Source organism: Phodopus roborovskii, unplaced genomic scaffold, assembly GCF_943737965.1.
Source record: "Phodopus roborovskii unplaced genomic scaffold, PHOROB, whole genome shotgun sequence".
NCBI lineage: Eukaryota > Metazoa > Chordata > Mammalia > Rodentia > Cricetidae > Phodopus > Phodopus roborovskii.
Window position 1 is genome coordinate 17,565 of NW_026125237.1, and position 16,922 is coordinate 34,486.

The window sequence follows — 16,922 nt, forward strand, 5'->3', positions numbered from 1 at the left end:
TTTATTTTTTATCTGTGTTTATCTGTGTCTAGATATGTGTGTATGCCATGTATGTGCTCACAGAGGCAAGAAGTGTGTGTCACAATCCCTGAAACTGGAGTATATAGGTAGTTATGAGCCACCTGATAAGGTGCAGGGAATAGAACTTGAGGCCTCTGGAAGAGTAGCAAGCACTGTTAATGACTGAGCCATCTTCATAGAACTTTAAATCATCTCTATATTACCTTAAGACCTAATATTGATGTGAGAAGGAACTCTTAAGCAATAAAGCTGATGTTATAAAGCATTTACTAATAGATTTACTTAGTTGTGTGGAATTAAGTTACACAATGGAATTCAGCTTAAGGAGTACTGTTTCCATAATACCCCAAAGATAAGTAGTATGCTAACCAAGTCTTAGAGATAAACAAAATTTAGGGTTCTAGAATGTAAATGTTTATTCACCAGGATTCACCAGCTATTAGGCTCTATTCCCATAACAAAGAAGACAGCCCTGACTTACAACTAGTCATTAGGCCCTTCTCTAAAGACTTACACCTCTAATGGGCAGCTCAAAGGGAGCAAGCAGCACAGGGTCTGCCATTAAAACTCCCCTGTGTTCTTGTAGTTGAACTTTTTCTGCCCTGCCTGCCAGCTCCCAAATAACCACACACTTTTTATTTATTATGAAAGCTTGGCCAATAGCTTAGGCTTGTTTTTAGCTAGCTTTTATAACTTAAGTTAACCAATTTTTACTAATTTATGTGCTGCCCCAAGGTTCATTTACCTTATGTATTTACTGTCTATCCTGCTTTCCTGCTTCTGTTGTGTCTCCTTCCATCATCTTCCAGTGTCCTCTGTGCCTGGAAATCCTGCCTAGCTATTGACCATCCAGCTTTTTAATAAATCAATGCGAGTGACACATCTTCACAGTATACAAAAATGATTATTCCACATTCCCACATAATAAAACTATAAACAATAAAAACAATTATCAGATAAGAATTACAATGTCTAGTCCATTTGTATTTGGCATATTTGGAGAAAATACTTCATTATTAGGTCTATTTTGGTGAGTTCAAAGCTCTGTACCTAATTTACCTTCTATCATAACTAAGGAAAACTGCAACTATAACTACTTAGACTTCAACTCAAAGACCTCAGAAGGATAATACCTGAGTAAACAGGAAATACAATGTAAGTCACTTCCAAACCTATAGAAATGATAGACATCTGGCTGCCTGGACAGTCACCCAATGTTCCCTCTCTGCAATGTTGGGGCATCCAGTCTTTGGCCTACAGGCCTAGACTATCTAGCAGACTCTTCTATGAAGCAGGAATTTTGAAGGACTGCCATGCCTCTCATGGAAAATTCAATAGTTTTTTATCCTTTGTGTCCTGCTTGTGTAGTTTGTACAACATACTAGTATGTCAGCAGTCAAGACAAGAACAGTTTCTTGCCTAAATGTCTAGTTTTGCTACATTGAAAGCAAACTCTATATAGAGTTTTTTTGATGTCCATCATCTTCTCTGAAGTAAATTAGTGGTGCCCGGAGCAGACATCTCATTGTCAAGAAAAGCTGTATGTTAACAAAACATTGTAAATGCCATGTTCTGTAGGTCTTTGAAGTGTGTGAAGCCCATTTATGTAAAATATATCTGTTTGACCTTGAAAACATACCTAACATGACTACAAGTTTGATTGTTATAGGTTACTACTACTAACATGCATTTTTTTTTATTATCCTAAATAGTTTGTAATAATAACTTCCATGGTCTAGAAATTTACATTACATTGTTAAATGAGATGCATAGGTACAATACCTTAAACAAGAGTAGAAATGTATGTACAGTATGTTCTAACAAAAATAATCTTAAATTTGTATTCAATATACAAAAATCTATACCAGTGTAAAACATTTGAAACTAGTGGTTGTTGAAAAGTAGACTCAGCAATCCTCCCTATTAATCTCATTTTTTTACTATATCTCCCTTTTTCTTTTCAGAAAGAGATCCTTGAATCTAATCCCCTTTCTTGCATTTTTTTTTTCTGACCATTACCAATAACAATTTGTAACCAACCCCCTTAACAAGGACAAGCATCCATAGCCCACCCAATGACCAAAACCACCCACCCCACCATTTGGAATATGGGCATTGTATTCTCTAGGCTGTTTCCTGTTGTCTGGGGGCGTTGGCATTGGGGGGGGGGCTGAAAAAATTCCAGTCCTGGCTAGAATAGTCTGTGAAGTGGGATGTAGAACTCTGGGAAAACTGTAACAGGCACTCTGAGAGGCTGGATCATCTGGGCCATCCATTTTCATTGGTATCTGGTTCCCTTGCTCTGTCTTGTAGTTTTTCTAGGTTTATTTCTTTATGTCGGTAGCCAGAATTTTCGGGGGGAGAGGGTCCTTCCCCAGTCAAATCTGATCTCTATCAATCTTGAGCAAATCCATAGCCTTTTATTTTCTTTGGAAACAAAAGCATAATCTCTTCTCCAAAGCAATATATTTTTTTCAGTTCCATTTTAAAGTTAAGGCACTCTTAGAGTTTCTAATCTGATTTATTTCATCAGTCCCTTTTGCAGTCTCATGTTTCCCAGCAGTTATGGTTGCTTATCAGCAATCAAAGAATTCAGAGACAACACCACAACTTACAGGATCCTGTATTTTCCCATCTCTACATGGCTTACTCTTTTTTTAATTCTCTCTTTAAAGACTTTATTGTTTTAAACTATTATTTTTTATGGCTGTCTATATCCTTTGTCCTCCCCCATCCCCCTTAAGCCTACCCACATTGTTAAACACACTGCAACCTGTTTAGAGGTTTTTGGGTTGTTTTTTTTTTTTTTCCCTGTCGGAACTTGATTTACTGTGTATCTGTAACTTTTTCTGTCTATATGAGCAAATCCTTAAACTGGCATGCAGCTTAGTTCATGGCACTCTGGCGGGTCAAGCTCACAGGCAGCAATAGGAGACATTTTTGTACCATGGTTCTGTGTGAGAAACTGCAGAACTAGGAAGCCACATTTGGCTCTGTTTTTGTGTATTTGGAACCCTTTTTAAAGCTTTCTTGGGTCTTATGTGGAAATACGTGGCCCCACATTGGGTGCCATTTGTAGTCAAACTTTTTCTGTACTGCCTGTCAGCTTCCAAATAACACAGGGGAGACTTTTTATTTATTAAGAAAGCTCGGTCAATAGCTTAGGCTTTTTTCTAACAAGCTCTTATAACTTAAATTAATGCATTTCTACTAATTTACTTTCTCCCTTGTGGCTTTATTACCTTTACTCTGAACTGCCCATGCTGCTGCCCTGCTTCCTCTGTGTCTGGCTGATGACTCACTTCTTTTCTCCCAGCTTCCTCTCTACCCTAAAAGTCCTGCCTAGCTATTGTCTGTTCAGGTTTTTATTAAACTAGTCAGAGTGACACGTATACACAGTGTACAAAAAGATTATTCCACCACAGTTCTTTCCAGGAAAAAATAATTCTGCCAGGTAGACAAAAATGACCCTGAGTAAGAGCTATTGGATAAAGAACAACAGTAGTGTATTTAAGAAATAATTGTGATAATATCTGTGTAAATCTATTTGTCTAAGTACCCACACTTGAAATCTCCAGTCTCTGTTTAAATTGCTCAAAGGATGACAGTGTTTGTAGAATGCATAAGCCTAAAGTATATATGCTAGTAAAATCTTAGGTTCACGGCCAGCTATTATTTGGGCATTTAGAGGACTTTCCTTCATCTCTAAGTGTTTGGAGCGATTTCTCAGAAGAGGCATATTTATTTCTATTAGAATACAATGTAAATGTTAAATAAATAGTCATACTGTTTAGGGGGAAATGTCTGTGCATGTTCAGTCTGGGTGGTTGGTTTTTTTTTTTTTTTTTTTTTTGTTTGTTTGTTTGTTTTTTTTTTGTGGGGTTTTTTTTTTTTTTTGCATTTGGTTTAATGTATTCTTGAATACATAATCCACAGTGTTGTAGAGCTGTTTCGTTACGTTTCTGTCTCTCTCTTTGTCTCTGTGTGTGTCAATCCATGTATGCACAAGCACATATGTACACCATGTTCAAATGGTGGATCTCCTGAACCTGGAGTTATATGCAATTATGAGCCACCTGACATGGGTCCTGGAAACCAAACTCCAGATCTTCTGCAAGAGCAGCAAGTGTTCTTACCTGCTGAACCATTTCTTCAGCCCCAAGAATCACCATCTTAAGGGCTGGGATGTAGCTCAGTGGTAGCGTACTTGCCTTGTTCCATTCCTAGTGCCGCAAGAAGACAAGTAGTAGAAAGAAACAGCATTTTATTTTTTAAAAGAAAAGGATAAATGTTTTTATTGATTCAGGGCTGTTAATGTTAGTTTAAGTCAAAGGGGACTGGTTTCCCTAAAAGCAGAAGGGAATCAAACTGACTTCGATGTAACACTATTTCTGCCTCAGTCAGCTCTGGATGCTTGGAGTGGTTCTTAAACCATGCCCAAGGTCTTACACCCTGCCCCCTTATGTCTTAGCCTTCTTTACCCATGGTGGGGGAAGAGGTATCCATCAGTGATGTTTATATCTTACCATGCTATTGCTGAGAAAACAAAATCCATCAAACCAAAGCTGGACCTGCATCTGCTGCTGCTGTAATATGTGCTTCTCAGATAAATCTGGATCAGTCTCTCCAAGAAGGACAGGAAAAGAGGCTGTCATCCTGAGGCAGCTTTTAAAAACTGCAGTCAGTTGGTACTGTTAATGAAAAGTGGCCCTCTGCCCTGGAGCTGTGTTAGGTTGTAGAGGCTTGTAATTGGATTCCCCTTCTTGTCATCGATCTGACTTTTATCAGTTAACTCTACTTGTAATGGACTATTGGCTTCAAAAGACTTTGGGTTACTCAAGACTTCTCCCTGTCTGGAAAAGTCATTCTCCAGGGTATTTCACCTTTCTCGGGTAGAGCTTTCCTGTCCATCACTTTTGAAGCTATTGGTGGCCCTGAACACAAAGAGTACAGAGTTGTTTTTTTAGTAGGCGCCCTGTGTGTGCTTCACTAAGAGGGCCCAGTTGCTTCTGAGCCCTCTTTTGTTTAGTGGTTGTTCTTTCCTTTTCACATGCTTACCTTGTTGGACCACTAAGCCATGAAAAGAAACAGAAGGGAAATTTAGTCTGCTATGGTGTATACTCAGTTTTGGAAGCCATTTGCTTTATTAAGGGGGAAAGGAAGCAGTTTCTGAGGTTTTATGAACAGTATCACAATTGCTTTAGTGCCAGTTATATGGCACAAATGCTTTATTGCAAACTTACAGCGCTGGCACAGCAACATATTGAAATAATGTTGTTAATTTTGTGAGTGCTTAAAGACAGGAATTACTGAACTTTGCCTTTTATTGATAACGGACTATTCAGACTTTTCTCTGGTTGGGTTTTTATCAGAGAGTGAAAAGACAGACAGTAACAATAATTCCTATTTGGCTGAATGAGAAGAGCAAGCCAGGTGGGTTTTTGCATCTTTCATAGTATATATAAGGTACAAAAGGTGTATAATGGCAATATGAGCCATTCTATAACAGAAAAAGCTGTGTCTGATTGAAGGGATGAACAAGATTTTGTTTGCTTGTTTGTCTTTGGTTTTGTTTTTCGAGACAGGGTTTCTCTGTGGCTTTGGAGGCTGTCCTGGGAACTAGTAGACCAGGCTGGTTTCGAACTCACAAAGATCCGCCTGCCTCTGCCTCCCGAATGCTGGGATTGAGCAACATTTTTTTAAAACAGGAAAATGAATCTCGGGCTTCTTGATATGTCTCTGTGTGTGTGTGTGTGTGTGTGTGTGTGTGTGTGTGTGTGTGTGTGTGTGTTTTATCAAAAATAAATTTTTATAAAAGAAACTTTAAAAAATTATAAATTGCTTTCAGTAAATTAGATAAAGATTCTACTTAGGAAGATGGAACGAAATGGTTGCTCAGACTCCCTCAGATGACATTGAGAAGACATCAACAAAATCTCACAGCAAAAGAAATTGCTAAAAGCATCTGGAAACGCTCCATAGAACTGGAAGGACTAAGAGTTGCAAGTTTATGGGGGTTTTGCTAGTATATGCCCCCATCCCATGATGGCTAATTAAAATAGAATGAATTGATGGTGGGAAACTTCAGTAGAGAAGTGTAGAGAAAAGAAGCCAGACAGGAACAGTGAGGGGCAAATCCTGGAAGCAAGGGAATTGCAGAAGTCCAACATCTCAGTCTAAACTGCCCAAATTCCTGATTGACTGTTAAAATTCATTCCAAGTACAGAGAGGACGGGCGGGGTAGGGGAGGGTGGATATACATATATATCAACCAGTTGAGGGGGGATTGGGAGAAAAATTCCTTTTGAAAAACTAATTTATGGCCGGGCGATAGTGGCATATGCCTTTAGTCCCAGCACTCAGGAGCAGAGGCAGGCGGATCTCTGTGAGTTAGAAATCAGCCTGATCTACAAGAGCCAGTTCCAGGACAGCCTCCAAAGCCACAGAGAAACCCTGTCTCGAAAAACAAAACAAAAGACAAACAAGCAAACAAAATCTTGTTCATCCCTTCAATCAGACACAGCTTTTTCTGTTATAGAATGGCTCATATTGCCATTATACACCTTTTGTACCTTATATATACTATGAAAGATGCAAAAACCCACCTAGAAGCTGAGTTCGGTAGTACGCACCTGAAATCTCAGCTCCTAGGAAGCTAAGGCTGGGGGTTGCAAATTCTAGGCCAACTGAGGATAGTGAGACCCTGTCTCAACCAAGCTAGAATAGAGAAGGAAACAAAGGTGATGATGATGATTAGCCAAAAAAGATGTAACTGGATTAGATGGACCTTTGGTTCTAATTAATTGGAAAGTGGCTATATCTAAGAAATTAGAGCCATACTTCTTGACCCGCAGTTTCCTGGTGTCTTTTCAAATTGATCAAGCTATATTCCTAAACTGCTCAGCTCAGAAAGTTTAAACACAAACAGTCAAAAACAACAAACAAACAAGCAAACAAAAAACCTGACACTTGCTGGGCAATGTTGGTGTATTAAGTGGAAACTACATTATTTATCAAAATTCATCCAAGGTAAGTATACTTCTAATGCTATAAATCACCCAGTCTGTGATACTCAGTTATAGCAACATAAAACAAATCAGTCCAGCCATGTGGCGGGTCTCAGTGAGTTCAAGGTCAGCCTGATCTACAAAGTGAATTCCAGGACAGCCAGGACTACTACACAGAGAAACCTGTCTCAAAAAACAAAACAAAAAAGAACACAAAACAAAACCTAAAAAAAACAAAACAAAAAAAACTGACACTTTGGACACATACAGGAGTACTTGCACATCCATCAACATGAACACACAAAAATAAATTGGCATGTTTTTTTCTAAAATTTATGTGGAAATGGGGGGAGTATCTAGACTAGAAAAAGCTGGTGGTGTTGGGCGGTGGTGGCATGCATGTCTTTAATTCCAGGACAGCCTGGTCTACAGCACCAGTTCCAGGACAGCCAGGGCTACACAGAAAAATCTTGTTTCAACAAAACAAAACAAAACAAAACAAAAACTAGAAACAGAGAGAGCTAGTTTATTTTGAAACAAGGTCTCACTTTGTAACCCTTGCTAACCTGCAATTTCTTAACTGTAGAAGGCCTACCTAAACTGTTTGCCTGCTGGGATTAAAGTCATGCACCACCACCACACCTGGAGAGGTGGGACGATTTCAAATCTAGTTTAGTCTAAATTGCTAGACCCTGTCTTCTCCCCCACACACACTTTTTGGCAAGGAAATGCTAGCTAGCAGATTAAGGAATTAACCATAGGACCTAATTAGAAAAAGACTTGGCTATGTGCCCAGCTCATCCAGCAACAAAGGGAAAAAAATATTCTGCATTTGTGACACTGTTTAGAAAGGAGTAATTTAGTGCCCTTAAATCTGAGCTAGTGTTGTCCAATTAAGAAGCTGTTGGATGAAAACATGGGTTTTATGTTTAGTGGGGTGAAACATATTTTTTCTTCCTTAGTAATTTTATATCAGATAGTTTTAATTAAACTACACATTACCCATTTACTTTCACATCATTGTGTTAGAAGTTGGGAGAATCCAAGTAAGAGGAAGATACAGCCTCTGTCCATTAGCACAAGGTAGAATTAAATGAGAGCTTGAGGGCGTAGGAATACTGCAGACTTCAGAGAAGGGAGAAATCTTGACCTACAGTGGAAAACCAAAAGCGGAAGGGGTGTGGAGCGCCTGAAATGATGTTTGTTGGCAAAGAGAACTAGAAGTAAGGGAAGGCTTTCTGATACCCATTCCCCTGTGTCTCACAAGTTGGGGATTAGTCCTGGGACATCATTCGTTCGTACTAGGCAAGTACTCTCCCACTGTTCTGGGACATCATTCGTTCGTAGTAGGCAAGTATTCTCCCACTGAACTACATTCTTCAGCCCTTTTTATCTTGAAACAAGTGTCTCCCTAAGATTCCAGGCTGACCTTAAACTTGAAAGCTTCCTGCCTCAATTTTGCAAGTGACTGGGATTACAAATATATTTAGTCACTGTGGGCTTTTAGCTGTCTTTTTGTCTAGTTTGAGCCACAGACTGTGACCTTGGTTCATTCTAGCTAACATCTGAGGATGCAACAGGGAGGACTGCCTAGTGGTGTAGTCATGAAGTGCTCCCCGGGAACACACACAGGGTCAACTTGACATACGCGGGTAGGGTAGCTTTATAAAGGTACTAGAAACTCTAAAGGTTTTAACTCTCAGAAATAACGATTCTTTTACTGTGGGAGGATTGGACATTTGGAAAAAGAATGTAGATGTCTCATTTTAAAATAACTAAAATATACCACCAGTAATTTGAAAATTATAAAGATAAAGGTTCTTGCCACCAACACTGAAGACTTCAGTTTGATCACAATAATGATCCATATTGCAGGAGAAGACCAATTCTTGCAGAACATCTTCTGACCACCTTAACATGCACTGTGGTACAGCTGTGCCCCCACATAAATACATTTTAATCTAAAGTGTTTATTTTATATGTATAAGTATTTGACCGCATGTATGTGGGACCTTGGCCAGCAGAGTAATGATCTGAATGGGGCAAGAAGGAAATTCAGTAGTTGGTAACTTAGTAGTTGGTGTAGGTTCACACTAGAGTCTGAAACCAGGCAGTATATTTTTTAGGCATTTAAGTACAGTGTAATTTTAGAAAAAAAGCTTCCTAGTAACAAATTTCTCAATTTCATGTGCACAACAAAGGTTTAAGGCATGACTACATTGAAACTCTTTTGTAAACTACATGGATTCTATAAACCGGGCGGTGGTGGTGCATGCCTTTAATCCCAGCATTCAGGAGGCAGAGGCAGGCAGATCTCTGTAAATTCTAGGCCAGCCTGGTCTACAAAGCTACACAGAGAAACCCTGTCTGGGGGTGGGGGGAATGGATTCTATAGTTTAAGAGCTTAGGGGAGGATCAGATATTGTCTCATTCATACAGATATCATAGAAGTCACCAAGCTGCAAAGTATGTGTGACATCTCCCCTCAAGGATAGGTTACATTGACTGAGAAGCAATGCTTAAGATAAAGGTCTAGAGAAGATGAGCCTGGGATAAATATATAGTCTTGGGGATTCAGGTGTGGCCAGGCCCTACAGATAGCACAGATCACCAGGCTATTAACAACGTTTACTCCCAGCATTCTGTGTGGAGAACAGGAATTAATCCCTTCTGTTGAAGAGACAAGACTACATGTTTAACATCCCTGGTTTCCCTAGTGCTTAACTGTGAGCATAAGGACCTTGTGCCATCTACACATGTATGTTGTGTGCACTGTGTTGAAAACTGGTACCTGCAGAGGTCTTAAAATGGGTTGGATCCCCTAGGACTGAAATTATGGATGGTTGATACTCACCATGTAGATGCTGGGAAACTGGGTTTAGTTCCCTGCAAAAGCAACAAGTGCTCTTAATCATTGAGCCATCATTCCAACCCTAAACAGCGTTTTTAAGATTTGTTTTCTTTTTAATTATATGTATGTATCTATGTATGGGCAGTGGAGGCCAGAACCTCTGGAGCTAAAGTTACAGGGGGTTGTTTGCTGCCCAGCATGGGTATGGAGAAACAGACTCTGGTCCTCTGAAGGAGTAGAAAACTCTTTTAGTCACTGAGCCGTATCTCCAGCCCCCTAATTTTATTGTTTGTTTTGAGACAGGTTATTTCTATGTAGCCCTGGCTTTAGTCCTAGAACTCACTATGTTGACCAGGCTGGCCTTGAATTCACCTGCCTCTACATCCTGAATGCTAGAATTAAAGGCACAGACCACCATGCCTTGGCCCTAACTTTTTTTTTTTAATATCTACTTTACATTGTCAATTAAAGAACGAGCCTTTAGCCAGGCAGTGGTGGCACCCACCTTTACTCCCAGCACTCTGGAAGTAAAGGCAGGCAGATCTCAGTAAGTTACAGACCAACCTGGTCTACAGAGGGGAGTTACAGGGCAGCCAGGGCTACACAAGGAAACCCTGTCTCAAAAAACAAAAATGAGGACTGGAGAGATGGCTCAGAGGTAAAGAGCACTGTCTGCTCTTCCAGAGGTCCTGAGTTCAATTCCCAGCAACCACATGGTGGCTCACAACCATCTGTAATAAGATCTTCTCCTCCCCTCTTCTGGCCTGCAGGGATACATGTAGATAGAACGAAATCCATTAAAAAAGAGAGAGAGAGAGAGAGAGAGAGAGAGAGAGAGAGAGAGAGAGAAAAAAGAAAAAAATAGTGAGTCTTTAAATAAGACTGTAACTTTATAAATAGCTACAAATGATACTATTAGGTAAGGATTATTCCATATTATTAGGAAAAGTTGGATGCAGTTCTCCTTGATAGTGATAGTCCAACCTGCTGTTCTTTCCCTAGTGTCTCTGCCAACCCCAGTATTAAGTTACTTTGAGACCTGCTAGCTTATCTTCTTATTGTCTGTAAGTCTGCTTATACAAAGTTAGATGATTAAGTGGTCTTAGGTCTGAAACCTGTGCTTCATATGTTGGGATCCCCATAGTAGACTTGAAGGTGTTCGTGTCACAGAATTTTTCTAATGTACATAATAATTTACTCTTTGAATTTCATACATGTATACAATGTATTTTATCATATCTACCCCTTGCTCTCCTGTTCAAGCTCCTCCTGGGCTCCCCAAACATGCCCTCTACACACACTTCATCTCCTCCTCCCTCTTCTTCTTCTTTATAACCCACTGAGTCCAATTAGTGCTGCTCATATGTGCATGGCATGTCTCAGAATTCTTGTTTGCAAGATCTTTAAATAGATAGCAGTGATGTGAAACCACAGGGGAGAACGATACCTTCCCCCCAACTCCTTACTTCTTATGTGCACTCTTTAGATGATGCTAAGAATCTTAGGTAATAAGAGGAAATCATACTTTCTTAATTGTTTTTATTAATTTCATATGTAAAGTGGAAATCCCCAGAAGAGAGTGAAGTACAGGAGTACAAAGAAAGAAAGAAAGCATGATGCTTTCTACATTTCAAAAGAGCAGTAAATCTCTGACTAAAAACAGTACAATGACATAAGGGTGGTAAACTCTAGCAGAGAGAGAGAGTCACTAAGAGCTTGTTTATTCAGGCTCATGGCAGCCCTGGATTATTACTCTCTGATGATGAAGGCTATTTTCCCACCTGCCATGTGAAAGATATCCCTCCCAGAATAGCCCTTACAGCTTTATGCGTGTAGGCAAAGACAAACCTACAAGTGAATTCATCTTGAAGTAGTCAGTATACCAATTTTGAGATGGTGCCTCCTTAACTCCTTCCTGACACATTCAAAACCCAGTGGTTTCAAACAGTAATGACTTTCTCTGAGTGAAGCCCTTTGTCACTGGATGTGGAAGGATTATCCTGTCTTTCTCACTCCTACTACTATCCCAGTAGCTCTTTCTCTAGGAAGTGCAGATTTGCCTTGGTTTGGAATGGAACACTGGAGAAAGATGGAATGTCTCTCCATAAGCAAAATAAGCTAGCTATTAAAATACTTTAACTGTGCCATCTAAAGGTAATGACAGTTCATCCCATTCCCCAACCTGACCTACTTTTGACAATGTTTATTGTCTTGAGGAAGAAAAACATCTTAAATCCAAAATACTCCATTTTCTTGTTTTGTTTATTCAAACAGAATCTGAGCAGCTGGATTCTTGGAGAGGGGAGGGAGTAAAGTAAGGAGAAGAGAACACTGGCAAGAAAGGGAGTGAGCCGAAATCACAGAGAAGTGTTTCCTTTCTTAGCTCTTCAGTTTTTGTGAAGCTGAAGTGTCTGGATGTGATGCTTCCAGAACTAGGAAACAGGATAAAGATGTTCATAGTTAGCTGTTGCTGTACTTCTGCATTTTGTGCTTGGATCAGTTAAGACACCACCAACTAATCAACTCACCTGTGTGACTTCAGAATAGGCCCTGTGATCTTGGAGTAGTGCTACAGAGGGCATAGTTGGACCTTTCTGGGTATTTACTTACATGCTATGCGCTTTTGTGTATGTTTAGGAAAGACAAAGCTACTTTTTAAAAGCCTTTTAATAATATATGTCTTGACTCATTACATTCTGATCCCCAGTATTGCCTCTCCCTTGTATTATTTAGATGAAACCACATTTCTCTTAACAGGGGGCACCTTGAGACCAGGGAAAACTAGATAGAACCAGTTGGTCCCAGAACTTTTAAAAAGTTAGCTGTGTGGATGGTGGATTTATTTGTTAGTCCTCGAGGAAGCCAAAGTGAAGTTTCCATTCCTCCCACATTGCCACATCACTTTTTCCAGCTTGAAATCTGTTTTCTGTCCTTACTTTATTGGCAGCTACTTATGTATCTGAGGGGTAGGTACCCTTCATTTGAGTTTTTTGTTTTTGTACAATACTGAAATGTCTAGGATAGGGTCTCTGGTGTTCACCATTTTGTAACTGGTCAGCTTTCTATCCTTAGCTCATTCTACATGTGGGCTGCATTTGATGCTTCCTCCTAAATGTTCTCATTGAGTCTGAGAAAACACATCCTTTTGGTTTCCCACCTCACTGGCAGTTCCTCAGTCTTTCTAATCTGCCCAAGGCCCATCCTTGACCTTTTCTCTTTCCTGTTTGAAGTCTTCTGCAAGGTCCCAGAGGAATTTGTCATTCCTCTATCTTGATCTCTAAATCCATAACTCTAGTCTGATTTTACTATTGAGCTGGAGACATCCACAACCAGCTGTCTAGTATCCATCTAGACAGTCAAGATGTCTCACACTCCACTCCAGAACTTCCCTGTCTTGTCTTTCATCTAGTTCAATGGCACTGCCATCATCTACCCTATTGCTCAAGCCAAAACCTTAAAAATAACATAGAGCTTTATTTTGTCAATACTCTATATTCAGTCTATTAGCAATACATAAACAGTTTACCAAAATGTTCCCGAATCTACTCTCTGTCTACTTCTCTGAATGGTGGATTTCCCAATCCCATCATCCTGTCTCTGAGGTCTAGTATTCACCTAAGCAGAGTACTCTTACATGAATCATTGTATATATTGATTTTCTTGTTCATAATTCATCAGTATCTCCCAACTTATAAGCAAAATCAAAGTTCCCCCTGCAGAGTCTAGCTTTCAGTTTTCCTATTTACATTCCCCAAGCTCCAGGCATCTTGCTTGCTTTGTTTCCTTAAACATCCCAACCTCATGTTATTTGTGTTATTCAGTCCTTTAGCTTTACCTCCTTGAGTCCATACACAATTACTAGTGGTTTTGAATTTCATGTGGTCTTCTCTATATGTGGTCTTCTCAACTTGACTTTGATTTGTTTGTTTGTTTTCTGCTCTGTATTTAGAGAGAAATTGACACTGAAATGATTTGAGACAGGGTTTCTCTTCATAACCCTGGCTGTCCTGGAACTCACTTTGTAGACCAGGCTGGCCTCGAACTCTTAACAGAGATCTGCCTGCCTCTGCCTCCCAGGTACTGGAACTAAAGGTGTGTGCTACCACCTTCCAACTTTAAGTAAACTCTTAATTCATTTTTTTTTTTTCCTTTCTGATGAGCAGCATTGAGTTGTTACTAACAGCTTTTTGGGCTGCTTCTGGTGGCACTTGTGAGGGTTCTAGTGTACATAATGCAAGCAGTGCTGAATATAGAATACTTACTCTGGGAGGGCAGTGTTCTCATTTCTTTTCTTTTGTATGAGCTGGTGTTATTACACATTCATTTTACCAATGAGACAGAAAGGAAAGTGGGGAGATGAGGTAGCAAGCACAGTGCCATCTAGCCACTGAGTGTGTTGCTAGATAATGGGTTTCACATATGTTCAGTTTCTTAAGATGATGGCTAATAGTTTTCTAAAGTGATTATACCAGACAATACTCCCACAGGCAGCATATGAGTCCCATTGTACTATATCCTAACCCATATTTTATTTTGGCAAATTTGTGGATATAAAATGTTATTTGATTTTAATTTGCATTTTCCTGATTTTTGTATATTTATCAGCCATTTACATTCCCGGTTTTGGAAGCACAAACTGCTTATGTCCTTTGCCTATTCTTTTGATTTGCCAGTCTCCATTATTCTTTGTATTTTGTCAGCAATAATAAGTTTCAAAAATATCAAAGTCGTGACTGTTATAATTTTTTTTATATATTATTTCTTGATGAGCAGAAAATTTTTATTTTCATAGAGTTGAATTTATTGTTTCCAGTGTCTTATTTTTAGACTATCTCAGCATCATAAGAATATTGTTTTGGGGGCTGGAGAGATGGCTCAGAAGTTAAGAGCCCTAGCTGCTCTTCTAGAGGTCCTGAGTTCAATTCCCAGCAACAACAAAGTGGCTCACAACCATCTATAATGAGATCTGGTGCCCCCTTCTGGCATGCAGGCAGTGCAGGTAGAACACTACAAATAATAAATAAAATATTAAAAAAAAAAAAAAAAAAAGAATATTGTTTTGGATCCAGGCAGTGGTGGCTCACACCCTTAGTCCCAGCACTTGGGAGGTAGAGGCAGGCAGATCTCTTGAGTTTGAGACCAGCCTGGTCTACAGAATGAATTCCAGGACAGTCAGGGCTACACAGAGAAATCCTGTCTCATACAGGGAGGGAGGGAGGAAGGGAGGAATGAATGAATTAATATTGCCCTGGGACTGGTGGCATTGCTCAGTGGTTAACATTGCCTTCTGCAAAGCCTGATGACCTGAGTTCAGTCCATAGGATCCAGGTAGTAGCAGAGCACCGATTCTGTCCTCTGACCTCCATATGCATGCTGTGGCACACATATGCCTACAAACATGCATACACGATTAATTAAGTAAATATTTACATTTTTTAAGAGAATTCAGTCCTATATTCTAAAGTTTATTCTTTTACTAGTTACTGAATACTGCTTCTTCTCTTTCATTCTGTCTTCTCCCTCCTGCTTCCTGAATGCTGGGATGAACAGATCTGGTTCTCCATTCCTGACCCTGACTTCTTCTTTATATCAGATTTCTGTATAATTGTGATAGTGTTGCATTGTTTTCTTTTCAGCAATTTTCTGTTCTTATAGTATACTGAACTTTCTCAACTACTGGTTTGCTTTACAATAAATCTGATTTTTCTATTTTTTCTTCAAAAGTGTTTTTTTTGGGGGGGTTGTTTTGTTTTGGGGGATTTTTTTGTTTTTTTGCCCTTGGCCATTTGTTATAAATGTTAAACGTAATATCTGTGTAAAGTCCTGTTGGAATTTTATCAATGTTGTCAGCTTAAGAGGACAGTTGGAATACTAACATTTCCTTGTTCATGAATATAGCATCTCTTTTAATTTGTCACTTCTGTGTGTGCAGTACAGCTCTGTAGCTCCACACAGGGCTGACACATGTTACAGAGGGAGGCAGCTTGGAGGAGTGGTCAAGAGAAAAAGCTTCAGAGCCAGCTTCTCTGAGCTTAAGGTCATCTTGGGTTATCTACATCTCTGCATCTCCTTTTCCTTTTCAGTAGCACAGAGCTATTAAGGGCTCATGGTGATGCTTGTTCATTATGGCTGTCGCATTGTTCTATCCCCAAGTGTCTTATTTTTTGTTGCTTTGTAAATTATATCTTTTTAACTATATTTTACAATTAATTGTTGCTGGTATTTAGAAATGAAACAAAGCTGGAGAGATGGCTCAGCCATTAAAGGCTAGGCTCACAACCAAAAATATAAGAAATGTAATTGATTTTCGGAAATCTGGCAATCTTGATTAAATTCTATTAAAGCTGATAATGAGATTCTTTTGAATTTCCCAAGTAAGCATTTATACATTACTCTGAAAACAATGACATTTGTTTCTTTCAGTTCAGTTGTTATGCTGACATGAAATTAGTACAGTAAGGTTCTCTTGAGTATGTAGAATTGGAATGTTGCTTTAGTTCCCCTAGAAAAAAATGTGTTAAAATTTTCATCTGAAGTTGCTGTTTTCTTTTTTAGAGTCACTTCAATTACTGGCCAGTCTCTTTAATAGTTGCTGATATTATTTATATACAAATAGCACTAGCTTACTTAATAATTTTTTTCTTTTTCTTATTTTTTTAATCTGCTTTATTCATCCAAGTTTGTAACTCTGAGTAAATTTTCTCTGAGCTTGAAGCCAGCCTAGTCTACAGATTGAGTTCCAAGACACAGAGAAACCCTGTCTCTGGACAGAAAAAAAAAAAAAAAAAAAAAAAAAAAAAAAAAAAAGCCAGGCGGGATATCATGTTCTTACACTCCTAGAATTGGGGAAGAAGAGACAGAGGATCCCATGGAGCTTGCCAGCCAGCCTATCCTATATGGAAAGCCCCAGGCCAGTGAAACATCTTATCTCAATAAAGAAATTAATTTAAATGGACAGTACTTGAGGAATTACAGCTACAGCTGAGGCTTTCCCTCTGACTTCCACACATGAGTGTATGCATGTATAACTTTGTACACACATG